General features: G+C 34.8%; 1 pseudogene; it reads left to right on the top strand.

Moving 5' to 3' along the window:
* Positions 1 to 3,981: 3,981 nt before the first annotated feature.
* The window catches only part of LOC149557933 (la-related protein 6B-like), a 144,948-nt pseudogene continuing 132,539 nt past the window's right edge, over positions 3,982 to 16,390 (top strand).

Raw genomic sequence — 16,390 nt, 5'->3', positions numbered from 1 at the left:
TACAAGTTGAAGCTGACCAAGATAGTTACAAGTAGGCAAAAGCTCAGGATGATAGGATAGCAGGATGGTTCGATGTTGTGCAAGATGTGAAAGCTAAGGGTGGGGTGATAGCAAAAGATATGGATTTGGCAGGATGCATCCAATGATGAAGAAAGATTTTGTGACCAAGGATAGCTAGAGGAGCAGGATGAGATGGTTGGATAGGATGGTAGATAGCTAGGATTATGATGGATATAAAGTGATGACATTGGGTTTGCATGAGGATAGCCTAGAGCTAGATACCAATGACAAGGGAGGATGGACAAGACAAGATCTCCAAGGAAAATAGTGCCCCCAATCAGAAGATAACATGCAGAAGGAGGTCTTATGATGGATGTGATAGAATTGAAGCTAGGATGGAAAAAGCTGAAGGGGCTAGGGAGATGGATGATAGCTAAGAGGATTGGCTGAAGCTGCATAAGATTAGTGGATGGTGTGAGATGGAAGCTAGAGGATGGAGGATAGGTGGATAGATTGGAAGATGGAGTTGGATGTCAAGAGATGACCAAAATGTATATGAGCAATGTTAGTATGCTAATAGAAACCAAATTTAAATAAAGCTTCTACAAACTAAACAAAATTCATAAACTTCAAGATAGACTAAGATGAGCTCTCAATTGAGAATATGAGCCATTAATGGACTCTCTCAATGAGAAGCTCTCTTGTTGAGTAGCTTTGTCTAAATAGATAGGATGTATGCTCAAGCTTATGCTTCAAAAAGGGCTTCAAATGGAGTTGGAATTTGGGTGTGAGTGTATGGTTTTGATGTAAAATGGCTTCTCAAAATGGCATTATGACTTTACTTCATGGATTGTGTTATTTTGCAAAGGGGAAGGATCCAATTTATAGGCAAGAGGCTTGAGGGATTGAGGGCTAAGATGCAAGGATGGGAAAAAGCTTATGGAAGGCTCAGATTGCATGAGAGGAGAGCACATGGATTGTGCTTCCTTATAGCCAATCAAGGAGTGACACATGTCACATGGTGAGAGGATGGAGGAAAGGGCAAGGATGAGTCAACAAAGGAGGCTCAAGGGATAAAATCTTCATAAAGACCCTCATAATGACTTGTAAGAGCCATAAAAGGGATTGTAAGAGTCATTTATGACCTAGTGGACTTCATAAAGTTTTATGGTTGAGATATTTTGAGGGTGATGAGAGAAAATTCGACTTGGACTTGATTAGAAATGTTTTAAGCTTGTTTAGGCTTGTGCAAATGATTAGAGGATGGATTAGGATGGTTTAGGATTAGCTTAAGGATAGGCAAGTGGATGGCATTTAATGAGGGTGGGTGAAGGAGGAGATATTTGTTAACTTTGGCTTGGGTTAGTAATTTTTAACCCATGTTTAGGGAATGTGACAAGGTTAGGAGGGGATTAGGATTAGGTTTAAAGACATCTTCTAGAAGAGTCTAGATTTTGGATGAGGATAAAGACTTTCTAGAATAGTCTAGAATTTCCTAGGATGAGGATGAAGACTTTCTAGAAGAGTCTAGAACTTCTTAGGGTGAGGATAAATTAGATTTTTAAGAAATAAATAAAGTTTTATTTATTTCAAGGGTTTGGGTTGAGGAGATATTTATTAAAACTTTTTTAATAAACATGAGGATTAATATTTAATTTTAATTAAATATTTCGAGTTGGGATTAGGGGTAGGAAATGATGAGATTAGCCTTTAATCGAAATTAAAGAAGGATTAGAAGATTTTGGAAGAGGTTATTGGTCATAAGGAAATTGGCCAATTTTTGGGCAAAAAATAAATTTTTTATTTATTTTAGGATTTTTGGTCAATTTATTAATTAAATAATTAATAAATAAGGAAATAATGTTTAAATAAGATTTAAACATTTTTGGGAGGGATTCCTTAATTAAATATTTTTAATTAAGATAAAGGGATTTAATGGCATAAAAATTAATTAATTAATTAATTAAATAATTAATTAATAAATGATGATGTCATCAGGACTTTTTCAGAAAATAAAAATACTTTATTTTCTAAAAGTTTTTAGGTGTCTACAGAATCATCTCACTACAAGTTAATGGGCTGCAGCACCATAACTTACATGACTCATGATCTAAGCAATAAAGTATGCAGAACATTATCACATTGTATATTTATCAAAGAAATATAAGAGAGACAATAATAAATAATTAGAACATGTGCCTCAAGCACCAAACAATTCAAGTTACAGTTTTGCCGATGTGGACCAAAGGAAGGGTTTATGAGGAGTAACAACATATTGCCTTCAAAAAAGAAATCCATCATGGACAAGCAACATCATTGCCATGAGGAAAAAGATCAACATGAGTCAAAACAACTTTCTCAAATAGAGTCTCCAATATTGGAGTGCTCCAGGATATGGTAGCCTCGTCACCTATCAAAAAATGAGCAAGGTATAGGAAGTCATACCATGAATAAATTGCAACTAGGAGCATACACCAAGGAGACAAATAAATTGGAATGAGAAATCCCCATAAAATATCATCCTAGGATTGAGGAATGAAGTGGGACAAATGGAGGGAAACTCCATAAATATCAACCTTTCAAAGTAGAGCATATAGAATCAAATGGAGGAGAACTCCATTTAAATATTAATCTTCCAAAGTGGAACCAATAGAACCAAATGGACGAAAACTCCATAAAGAAATTATCCTATCAAAGTGGAACAGATAGGATCAAATGGAGGGAAACTCCATTGAAGTAAGTGCACACTAATTATAGGTTGGAGGGGTACTCCACGGGCCAGATAAGGCAACTATGAGTCAATTTAAAACTGTCGAGTCCACCATAGTTAACCTTGATAAATTGGCTCCCGATGCAACTTACAAAAAAAATATAATAAAAGAATGGTATTAAACCATGAAATGCTACTATGAGCATAAAGAGATGCTATAAAAGCATAAAATTGCAACCATAAGCAGATAGATCAATTAAGTCAAATTATTAAATAATGAAGGCAATAGTGTAAGATAACTCATAAACCTAAATAATTTGAGATAAATAAGAAGTATTTGGAAGAGTAATAAGCATAAATTATTAGATATCAGGTAGAAAACTCCATTAAGGGTAAGCATGAGTACTTAAGAGATTTTATGTAATGGAGTCTTGAGCATACGTATTTTAGAGAAGAAAAAAAATCATTCTAAATTAATAAAATCACAATAGCTTGTATATTTATCTGGGCATATATGTGGGCCCCCATATATACTTGAATAAATATACTTAAAATATGAAATCCTACAATGAAACAAGCTCATATCTAGCTCACATGTAAGCAAAATTATTGATGGAACATAAATACGTGTTCTAAAAGAAATAGACTTGAGGTACTTACCTTGATGCTTGATCAAAAATTATAAAATAATAATATAAATACCTATATTCACAAAAAAAAAAAAAAATGATAAAATTTCTATCATTTTCTCTCCAAATTCAAATTTATTAAATTGCATTATAAGATTTTAAGAATGGTGACAAGAATCATAAGATAGGTGAATTTTAAAAAAAAACTTTAATAGAAATTAAGATATATAAGATAAACCAAAAATTATAATTACTTGGTAACATTAATACAAATAATAATAAAGGAGTAGAACAATAATGAGATAATGTTAGAAAAGAGAAGAATAAATATGATTAATATAAAATTTGTTACAACTAACCCTGCAAAAAAAAGGTTAGTAAATAATAATAGAGTTCAGATCTAGCAGATAAGAATCTAGAAAAAAGAATAAATGAAGAGAGAGATTAGAGACATTACAATAGACACTACAACATCTAAAAAAAGAAAAAAATGATACCAATTAAAACTGCTCCTATTCATCATTACATGAGGCACCAACAACTCGACAGCCTTTAATTTTAGCAAGCTACCCTACAACAAGCCCCATTGTAATTCACTAATGAGCGTATCGGCAAGTCCTTCTCTCCATGTAAACTCCTATTTTGGTGGTGGCATCTTTCAGGAAGATAAAAAGTCTTGTCAGCAATCATGCATTGGTGGCAGCTGCACTGAGGTCATCTTCCTAGCTAGTTGTTAGTGAAGATGGCAAGAAAGTAAGGCGTCTGCATCCATTACCTAATATTGACATTGAGGAGGTGTAGTCACACACTATTGTTGCAAAAAATTTGCCAAGTGATTATTCCATCCAAAATCTAGAAAAGCTTTTTGGTGGTGTTGGCAATGTCAAAATGGTACATGTTTGTGATCCTCATGGGTATAATGAATCTGGCCCATCATCAATGAGACCTTCCAAGAATGATATGCTTGTCAGCAATAGGCTGCATGCTCTTGTGGAGTACTAGACTGTTGAACAAGCTAAGAAAGCTATTATGGAATTAAATGATGAAGGAAACTGGAGAAGTGGCCTACAAGTGCAACTGCTCTGCAAGTGGATGGTCAAGTATGGGCATCAAACAAAAGCATGGAAATCTCACAATGTTGATGTGCACGGGCACAGGGAAAACTATTGGAGTGAAGGTGCAACGAATACGCCATGGGAATCTGAATTAGAAGCACAAGAAAGATGTGGTAGACGCTTTCAGAACCATGAGAGCGGCTCCAAGACCTTAAAAATGATGTGCAGTGTAAGAACCAGCTTGATACGCTCAAGAAGAAGTACAAGCTTTCCTCAATATTATAAAAGATTAATTTCTAAAACTCATACTCTATCGAGACGATATACCCTAAATTCTAAATCCTTGTTCTAGTGAAAAAAAATCATAAATCTGAACACTGTTTAGTTATGAAAGGTTCTAACCCATAAAAAACTAGCATATATTTAAAATATCAGGAGCAAACAGAAGTTAATCAAGTTTGGCGATAAACTAGCCAAACCCAAAAAGAAAAGAAAAAATCATTTTCTTCCAACTTAAGACGATTAAAAAAAATTAGTGAAATCTCTCTCAAGAGTCTCCTTCGAATCGTACCTTCATGCAAACACTCAAAACAAAGATTAAACTGCTTTGATACCATGTTAGAAATGGAAAAAGAAATATGTAAATAAGCAATACCAGGAAAGAATCTAAGTGAGTTAATGCATGAAAAGATATTACCATAAGATAGGAGAGAGAAAGCTTCAAGATCCAACACCATGAGACAAGATATTTGGAACAGGGAAAGCAAAGAAAACCCCTTGTGACATTATGAATGAAGCATGAAAAGCCTAAGAAGAGTGAGAGAGAGAGAGAGAGAGAGAGAGAGAGAGAGAGAGAGAGAGAGAGAGAGAGAGAGAGAGAGAGAGAGAGAGAGAGAGAGAGAGAGAGAGCAATCGCCCATACAATAATTGAGAAGAGGAAGAAACCTCATTAGAAATGAGAGAGGAGGGTCATCTCTTAAATAGAGATGTGAGAGAGGAGTTAGAAAATAACTCCCATGTCTATAAATGCCACCATTCATAAGTGTGTGAGGCAAAGTGTGAGATTCCTCTTAAGGAGGAATAATCGAAATTACAAATTATAATAAATATTTGTCCTCACATATTCCACTAGAGGACAAAATAAGATGAAGTGGAAAAAGGAAAAAAAAGAAATATATTAGGATACCTTGGCTTATATCCTAATATATTATAACAATAAAGAAAGGAGGTCTAACCTTGGTTTATAAACACACCAAGGAAAGATTACAACTTCTAACAAAGATAAAGGGATTTAATGGCATAAAAATAAATTAATTAATTAAATAAAAAAATTAATAATAAATGATGATTTCATCAGGGACTTTTTGACAAAATAAAAATACTTTATTTTCTAAAGGATTTTTTAGGTGTCTACACCTACCACTTAATGAGATACTCCTTATAATTACCCTTCCTTGTGTTCTTCAGCACCTTAGAATCTAGTATATTGTCCAACTTCATAGGTGTTGGAGTAGGTAAGTCTTTCACCCAATCATCATCCTCCAAAATTCCAAGAGTAGTTTGACCTGAGTCTAAGGGTGGTCCCTTTTAGGGATACAAATCACAAACATTAAAAATTGGTGAAATTCCCAAATTGTAACTCCACCTCATAGGCATTTTTAACATACTTATGCAAAATCCTCAATGGACCTATCTTCTTCATGAGTACCTTAGTTAGCTAACCCTTAGGTAGTCTCTCCTTCCTAAGGTAGGAAAGTACTAGGTCCCCTATCTTAAATTTCAAATCCCTTCTTGTTTGATCATCTTTGGACTTATACTTCTCCACTTGCTTTTGCAAAGTCTTGTTGACTCGGTCATGAAGCTCTTTCATCTATTCTGCAAATGACTCCCTTTGTGTACTCCTTTTTTCTGATAAAATGAGATCCCTCAGCTCTAGTATCCCTCTAGGATGAGCCCTATATACTATTTCAAAAGGTCTTTTTCCAATGCTCCTATTTATGGAGTTGTTATAGGTAAATTTTTCTTACCCTATGATATGATCCCATGACTAGCCATGCTACTTTGTTAAGCATATTAGAAAATTTCCAAGTGACCTATTCACCACCTCTTTTTGACCATTTGATTGTGGATTCTAGGCTAAAGAGAAAGAAAAAATCATTCCAAGCTTCTTCCATAAGGTCCTCCAAAAGTGACCTACAAACTTTCTATTCGTGTCACTTACTACATTCAGTGAAAATCTGTGAGTCCTGACAATGTCTCTAAAGAATAGACCTACAAATTGAGAATTATCATTGGTTTTCTTACATGGAATAAAGTGTACCATTTTTCTAAAATATTCCACTACCACAAAGACACTATCATGATCCCTTTTTGTTTTTGGTAACCCCAATACAAAATCCATACTGAGGCACTCCCAAGGCCTTTAGGGTGTGGCAAGTGGTTGGTACAACCCACTATTTCTACTTTGTCATTTTTCCCTTTGTTATATTTGATATTTCTCCACAAGCTTCCTTATATTAGACTACGTCTTAGACTAATAATAATCCCTATTCACTTGTTCTAGAGTTTTATCCACTCCAAAATGACCTCCCAAACTTCCTTGGTGTTTCTCCTTTACAATGTTCTCCCTCATTAAGCACTATGGTATACACATAAGATGTCCTTTAAATAATAAACCTTCCTACAATACAAACTCACTGAAATCTACCTTGAATCCTTGTTGAAACTATACACATGCCTCATAGGCTTCTTTGAAATCTTTGTCTTCTTTATAGAGATCCTTCAAGTCATCCATACCTATACTTTGTAGTTGTATCTCTTATATGGTTAAGAATCTTCTACTAAGTGAATCTTCTACCTTGTTACTAACTCCTTTCTTATGCTTTATGACAAATTTATAAAATTGCAAAGATTATACCCACTTAGGGTGTCCCTCTTAGCTTAATACAGCTCCAGCAGCCAAATTACTAGCATCACACTCCACCACAAATAGTTGGTTGAAGTTGGGAACCTAAGAGTAGGTAGTTTTTTAATTATTTTCTTCAACCTCTCAAACCCTTGATCTACTACTATTATCTATTGAAACTAGCATTTGATTCCACCTTTTATGGCATTGGGGATAGGGACACAAATATGACTAAAGTTTCTTACAAATTTCCTATAGTAGGAGGCTAAACCATGGAAACTCCTAATATCCCTTATGGACCTAGGTGTAGGCAATCCCAAGATTGATTTAACCTTATTAGGGTCCAGCTTTATGCATCCATTAGCAACCACAAAACCAAGACAAACTAATTCAATTTTCATAAACTCTCACATTTCTTGATCGATCATCAACTTCTCTTAATGTAGCCTCCTCAAGACCATCTCCAAATGCTTCATGTGCTCCTCCATGGAGCTGATAAATATAAAAATGTAATCAAGGTAAACAATTACAAACTTACTAATGAAATATTATAGTACTTCATTCATGAGCCTCATGAAGGTGCACCTAGGTGCATTTGTTTGGCCAAAGAGCATAACAAACCACTCATACAACCCTTCATTTATCTTGAAGGTTGTTTTCCACTCATCACGAAGCCTTATTCTTATTTGATGATATCTTTACTTCAAATTCACCTTGGAAAAGTAACAAGAACCTCCTAAATTATCCATCAAATCTTCTATCTGAGGCATTAGGAACCTATATCTGATTGTGATTTTGTTTATAGCCCTAGAGTTTGTACACATCCTCCATTTCCCATCCTTTTTAGGTGCAAGTACTATAGGTATAGCACATGGGCTTGAAGTCTTCCTTATCAAACCTTTATCCAATAAATCTTGAATCTTCCTTTCTATCTCTATATTTTGACTTGGTGTCATCTTATAGGGTTCTTTATTTAGAAAATTTTCTCTAGGAATAAGATCAATCTGAGCACTCACATCCCTCATTGGTCAAAATGCACTTGGAAAACCATTATCCACTATGTCATGGTACCTTTCCAACAATGCTTGTACCTTTGGTGGCATGGTGGCTTTCTCTTGGTCTCCTCCTTTGGTTTCACTATCATTGCACAACAAACCCCTTTCTCCTTCTTCATATCCTTGGGAAACTCATTCCCACTCAATAACATCACATTTTTTCCCACATGTTTCTCCTTAATAGGTTCTTGCAATGAGTCCATTTTGTATTTCTTTCCTTTCTTAGTGATTACATAGGCATTCTTCTCACCATCATGAATGGCCTTGACATGCATCCATGGGCATTATGTCAGATAGGACCTTGTACTTATACTCACCAATCCCAAACTCCACCATACTCTATTCATCCACCATTATTTATTTCCCTTTTTTCAACCATGAAACCTTATAGGATGTGGTATGAGGTATCCTCCTTAACTTAATTTTATCCACCATTTCCATGGACATAATGTTCTCACTAGAGCCAGTGTCAAGTATCACTTTGCAAATCTTCCCATGAGACCTAAAAGTTGTCTTGAATAAATTCTTCCTTTGTGGAGGCTCTACAATACTTGGAACCTTTAACAAGGTTCTTCTTACCATTAGGCTCTCTCCAAACACTATTGGCCCTACTTTGGAAATGGGAGATGTAACACTATGTGTGTCATCCTCCTGCACCAACTAATTTTTTCTTTCCCCCATGGAAGATTAGGTTGCCCTTTCAGGATATCTTCCCATTGTGTGACCCACCTAGTTGTAGTTATAGTACCTACCAATAAAGACTGAATTATTCCTCCCTTGTGACTAGACCTACCCCTAGGAGGTCCCCTTCCTTTGTATCCTCCCCTCTAAAAGGATTCCTTGTATTGGTTGTTACCAGTATTGTTATTAGGTTGGACTTCATCATTTTTGGTAGGACCTTGTACCCTTCCAAATTTGTCTCTACCTCTATACCCTCTATTATTGCCTCTTCTCCTTTGATAGGACTCATTATTCCTTCTAGCTTTATCCTCTACTCTAAATACCATTTGGCAAAATTTATGCATGCTATCAGGAGCCATCATGGTGATCTCATCTTGGATACCTTTCTTTAAGCCATTGAGGTACCTTGCTACCTTTTTTTACCTCTTCTTCTTGTATTCTAGCTTTGAGACTCAACCTATTAAACTCTTTAGTATAAAGACTTACTATCATGTCTCTCTACCTTAGATTCTATAGCTTTTGATACATCTACATCTAATAATCAGTGGGAAAATATTGAGCCTTGATTCTAATATTCATTCTCTCCCATGATACTATCTTATTCTTCTATGCTACTACTCTATCATCTTGCATCATGTTCCACCATACTAGTACTAATCCCTTGAGCCTAGCCTTAGACTAACTGACTCTTTTCTCCTCTTGTACCTCTTTGTAGTCAAACTAGTTATTGATGGCTTCTAACCAATCTAGCAATTCATCCCCATTCAGACAACCACTGTAGTAAGGGATGTGCTCCATACTATCCTTGTTAAGGGACTTAAAGGCTTCCAAAAAAACCTTATCTTGATCCACCTCCTCCTTACTTTATGTTGTCTCCCCTATTAGGCCTTCATCTTCCTCATCACTTTCAACTCCCCATTTTGTGATCTTTTTCTTGCCCTTTGTCTCTACCTAGTTGGCCTTGGCCAATAGGTTTTTGACCAAATCCACTATGGCACCCTTTCTCATTGCCTTGGCTGGAATACTATCAACTTCTAGAATTCCTTCTTCATCAAACATGTACCAACCTAAGAGGTGTCTCTAATACCACTTTGATGCAGAGGCTTTGGTATTCTAAGTCCTCTTTACTCCAAATGCTCCATTATTTTCCTTAACCATCCAATGGTTAATCTTGATTAGTCTTTCCTTGATTAAAATCTCCAAGATCCTCACTATCAACTTCTCCTCTAAGGTATAGTTGATACTTGGAAGACACAAAGGTTACAATATTTCAGTAGTCCAACTAGTTCCCAAATATCTAACCTTCTTCCTGAGTCTTTTCTCCTAAAAACCAAAAAATTTGCCTTGAATCTTCCCACACATTCAAATGGACACTTTTTAGTCTTCTTAGTCCATCTAGAGTCACTTTGAATCCTTACTCATACTTCTAGCCTCTTTACCAATCCAATTGGTCTCAATTTCACTAAGAGGACTAATTGTCTGCCTCTTAGTAGGTCTAACTCCACTGTTTTGGGATAGAACTCCAAAATTATCTAAATGATCTCACACAAGAGCTCAAAATTCATCGAGGTATAGGTGAATACCTTCCAAATCCAAAACCCCAACTTCTAGTTGCATCCACAACCCTATTTTAAACTAGGCCCTAGCTTTAAGCCTATTAATTAGGCCTCTAGACCAATGAGCATGAACAATTTCTTAACTATACCCCAAACTTTTTTTCAACTCCTTCCACCTCTGAGACTTGTTAGAGGATCATCTAAGACACCTATAAATGTCCTTTAGTCCTTTACAAAAAGCTATGGGTGCATGTGCCAAAGCATTTTTATCCCTATCTTGGTTCACCTGTATTCAATAGTCAACCATAGGGCTTGCCATTTAAAGCAAGGAACTCATTGAAAAAAAAAAGCGTAAAAAAAAAATATATGTATAGACCCTAACCCTACTTCCCCCATGGTTTTAGCCAATTCCACTAGTGGATTCTCAAGTTAGATCCATTTCTACCAATACAACACTATCAAGGTGACTGCAGACTAGTGACCTTCAAAATGTAGGATTTGAGAAAATATGCCAATCAAATCCATGAAGCCCAAGAATACTTGCATGTAAAAAACTTTTCACAGAGAAGAAAAAGACAAGAAGAGGCAAGGGTTTGATCTGAAAAGCATGCAAAATTTTATTTAGATGAAGAAAATATTATTCGATGGATTCAAGAAATACAAAGAGATCAATCCTTATAAAAGGAGAAAAAAATTGAAAAGGGTAACCTAAAGCCTAAAAAGTCTAGGTTGCACATTATAATTAATATAAAATATTAATTATATGCACCTACAAGATAACTTAAGAAAACTAGAGTAATAGGCAACTTATTTAATTAAATCAAAGTGATTTAATTAATAAGTGTAAACAAATAATTACTCTAATACCCCCCCTTAAGCGAAGCTCAGAAGGTAAGCTAACCTAGCACAACTATAAAAGTAGAAAAATGGGTCCTAACAACAAGGCCTGATGATGTACTCAATCACAACAAAATCTCTATGAAATGGAGAAATAGAGAAAACCACATGGGAAAAACCCTACTCCAAAAAGAGATAGCAAAGAATGTTCCAGAAGATAGGAACAAAGAGAGATCATGAAGAGAACCACTGAAGCATGAAGAAGCCACAAACTCTATCAAAAAGAAATCGCTGATCTATAGAATTTTTGTGGAAATAGAAGGCACAAATCAAGAGTGTCTATATGGTAGATGATCCATGTCATTGAAATGCATAGGTAGTTGACCACTACAATCACCTAATATATAGGATTAGGAACTAAATACATAGCTCACACTAATGAACCATCAAACCAAGGAAGCATTAGAACCAACAATATAACCGCCCCTTAATGCAGATGAGGTGAGGTGACAGGCAACTAAAAAGGTGGGCTAAAATCCTCTATAGAAAGAACCAAGAACAATGAGAGAGAGTAAAAGGTACAAACACCTATAAAGGCAAGTGTCACCAACATTGCATGGGGAAAAAAGGAAGAGGACACAAAAGCAGTAAACAACTATCCCCCCCATGGCACTTTATAAAATAGTGTGAGTACAATTGTCTCAAAACAATGTTCATGAACTCAAAATGTAAGAGTGGCACTTTATCTCAGTGTGTTTGCATAAAGATGCTTACAAATGATATCAACAATGATCAAAAGAGACATAAGACTAATACAAAAGATAGTACAACCCAAAACATATCATTTGAAGCAACAAAATTGATCCCTAGACCTGAAACAACCACGATATCCACCAAAATATAAAAACACAAAAGACTAAATAGAATGTGCTTAGAGTAGAATCTAGAACAACAACTAGCATCACTAAAAAGAGCATAGAAACATATTTCTAACGATATAAAGAAGTCCCAAGTCAGAGATTGGATGCTCAAAATATGCCTCCTAGAGTGCAAAATAAAACATCCAACTTTGACTACCAAAATAGGCAACCAAAGTGCATCAAAATCCAAAAAAACCTATACCAATATCTTTTTCTTAAAACTAGCTTTTTGACACATTTTTTAGATCAAAAAAACAAATCTGTATGCTCAAGTTACGAAAAAAATTGACAGGGCCCCTGAAGGATGCAAAAAATAATTATTTTTTAATAAAAAAATTTTAAAAATAAAAAAGATCAACCATTACTGCACCACTGACAGAGTGGTGACCAAGGTGGTGAGCAAGCAGAGGGCCACCGTAGGCAGAGCTATAGTGAGGCCATGGCAGGGGATGCCGGCGAAGTTTCTGTGGGCCACTGGCAAACCGCCAGTGGTGATCACAATGGTAACTGCTAGTGGTTCTGGGCGGCTAAAAACTGCACAAAAATGATTTTTTTTTGTATTTTTTAATTTTCCACCTCATAGTGCATGCCAGGGGCCATATGACCTTGCCTAGCAAAAGAATTTTCCTCCTAGATCAATGTTGTCCAAATCAGACAAACTTTATATGAAAATGAGAGTTGTGCCGCCTTTTGGATCCATCTGTGAGGTTTGTTTGGCCTCAAACTACTCTGAAAATTAGTGACCCCCTATTTTCTCAAAAAAAATCTAAAAAAAACCAAATATGATCCACGAAACCCTCATTCTTTCTTTTCTCCAAATACTGAACAAGCTATAGCAGATCTAGCTCTAATACCATGTAGGATTTGAGCAAATATGACAATCAAATCCACGAAGCCCAAGAATACCTGCATGTACAAAACCTATCACAGAGAAGAAAAAGACAAGAAGAGGCAAGGGTTTGATCTAAAAAACATGTAAAATTGTATTCAAATGACAAAAATATTATTCAACGGATTTAAGAAATACAAAGAGATCAATCCTTATAAAAGGAGATCAAAACTCGAAAAGGGTATCCTAAAGCCCAAAAAAGCTAGGTTGTACATTATAATTAATATAAAATATTAGTTATATGCACGTATGAGATAGCTTAAAAAAACTAGAGTAATAGGAAACTTATTTAATTAAATCAAAGTGATTTAATTAATAAGTGTAATCAAATAATTACTCTAATACCCCCCCTTAAGCAAAGCTCAGGAGGTAACTAACCTAGCACAACTATGAAAGCAAAAAAATGGGTCCTGACAACAAGGCCTGATGAGGTACCCAATCACAAAAAAATCTCTATGAAATGGAGAAATAGTGAAAATCACATGGGAAAAACCCTACTCCAAAAAGAGATAGCAAAGAATGTTCCAAAAGATAAGAACAAAGAGAGATCCACTGAAGCATGAAGAAGCCACAAACTCTATCAAAAAGAAATTGCTGATCTATAGAACCTCCACGAAAATAGAAGGCATGAATTGAGAGTGTCTATATGGTAGATGATCCATCTCACCAAAATGCATAGGTAGCCAGCCACTGCAATCACCTAGTATATAGGATCAGGTACTAAATACATAGCTCACACTAACTAACCATCAAACCAAAGAAGCATTAGAACTAACAATATAATTTTATTTTATTTTAATTAATTAATTAATTATTTATATTTTTTATATTATTGGTTCTAATGCTTCCTTGATTCGATGGTTTGTTAGTGTGAGCTATGTATTTAGTACTTGATCATATATACTAGGTGATTGCAGTGGTTGGCTACCTATACATTTCAGTGAGATGGATCATCTACCATATAGACACTCTCGGTTTGTGCCTTCTATTTCTGTGAAGGCTCTACAAATCAGCAGTTTCTTTTTTACAGAGTTTGCAGGTTCTTCATGCTTCAGTAGTTCTCTTCATGATCTCTCTCTTTGTTCCTATCTTTTGGAAGATTCTATGCTCTATCTTTTGGGAGTAGGGTTTTTCCCATTTGGTTTTCTCTATTTCTCCATTTCATAGAGATTTTTTTGTGATTAGGTACCTCATTAGGCCTTGTTGCCAGGACCCATTTTTCTGCTTTCATAGTTGTGCTAGGTTAGCTTACCTCCTGAGCTTTGCTTAAGGGTGGGTGTTAGAGTAATTATTTGTTTACACTTATTAATTAAATCACTTTGATTTAATTAAATAAGTTTCCTATTTCTCTAGTTTTCTTAAGCTATCTCATAGGTGCATATAATTAATATTTTATATTAGTTATAATTTACAACCTAGCTTTTTTAGGCTTTAGGTTACCCTTTTTAGGTTTTGATCTTCTTTTATAAGGATTGATCTCTTTGTATTTCTTGAATCCGTTGAATAATATTTTCTTCATCTGAATACAATTTTGCATGTTTTTTAGATCAAACCCTTGCCTCTTCTTGTATTTTTTTCTCTCTGTGATAGGTTTTGTACATGCAAGTATTCTTGGGCTTCATGAATTTGATTGGCATATTTGCTCAAATCCTCCAAAATACTAGATCTAACCTGCTAAACACTCATTCTTTCTATTCTCCAAATACTGAACAAGCTACAATAGATCTGGCTCTAATACCATGTAGGATTTGAGAAAATATGCCAATCAAATCCACGAAGCCTAAAAATACCTACATGTACAAAAAATTTCACGAAGAAGAAAAAGACAAGAAGAGGCAAGGGATTGATCCGAAAAACATGTAAAATTGTATTCAGATGAAGAAAATATTATTCAACGGATTCAAGAAATACAAAGAGATCAACCCTTATAAAAGGAGATCAAAACCCAAAAAGGATAACCTAAATCCTAAAAAAGCTATTTTGTACATTATAATTAATATAAAATATTAATTATATGAACCTACAAGATAGCTTAAGAAAACTAGAGTAATAGGTAACTTATTTAATTAAATCAAAGTGATTTAATTAATAACTATAAACAAATAATTGCTCTAACACAAAATTCCATAACTTTGTACCCTTGAACTTAAAACATAACTATCTACTAAAACTTAAAGGTATTTGAAATGACTACATCCTCATGGATTCTAATCTCCTCTACCATCCATACAAGTTGTACAGTAGCAAGAAATCACCATAGTCTAGAAGAATGTTGTTACAAGAGTCCACACAGAAGTGCCAAAAATAATTGTTTCAATCCAAAATTACATTAACCTTTCCCAAACATAAAATCAATTCTTATATCCCCAAGAATGGGTGGTTATAACTGATCTAACTACATCTTGCTCCATTCTTGCAAAAGTTGTCTCAAAGTTGTTTGAGCAACTTTTTGCAATATGAGCATTTTGCGTCATTTTGGCAATTCAATGGGTTATTTTGACTTCCTTGACCCTAGATATGGTATGTAGGTTCCTAAAACACTCCTCAAACCCATAATACACTAAAATAAAAAATTTCCACTATTTTAAGCCAAAATAGCAACTTTTCACCTAATGAGCACTATAGGCAAGAACAAGCATGAAGTTGACAATTGCTAGCATCCAACCCATTGGATCTTATTCCAACACACACACACACACACACACAAACCCCTAATAGAACTCAAAAAAACAAAAAGACCTAAGAAAGGGGAGTTCCCTGCACTAGGATAATAAAGTGATCATGATTTGAATTTAAGAAGTGGGTTGCAAACACAATATCTAGTGAATCAAAATACCTACAATACCAATGTTCAAGTTCTAGAAAATCTTGCAAAAAGTTCAAAAGTTCTAGATGCAGACCAAAAGCCATCTTATTCATTGAAATTTAAAGAATGTATACAATAATGGAATATCAATAGTCAACATAGCCATGAATTTAAAATGTTTATGTGACTATAATAAAAACAACAAAATTAAACTAAAATTATTCAAAACTAGGTCTTTAATTACCCCAACTTGTTGGGGTCATAACTTTTGACCTAGAAGTCAGATTTTTAAATCGCTTACACCATTGGAAAGAAGGACTAATGATCTAATTTCAATCCCTAAAATA

This window comes from Cupressus sempervirens, chromosome 5 (assembly GCF_028749045.1).
Source record: "Cupressus sempervirens isolate cs-2001-9-10 chromosome 5, ASM2874904v1, whole genome shotgun sequence".
NCBI lineage: Eukaryota > Viridiplantae > Streptophyta > Pinopsida > Cupressales > Cupressaceae > Cupressus > Cupressus sempervirens.
Note: the sequence above shows the minus strand (reverse complement) of the source record. Positions and strands in the feature narration are given on the sequence as shown.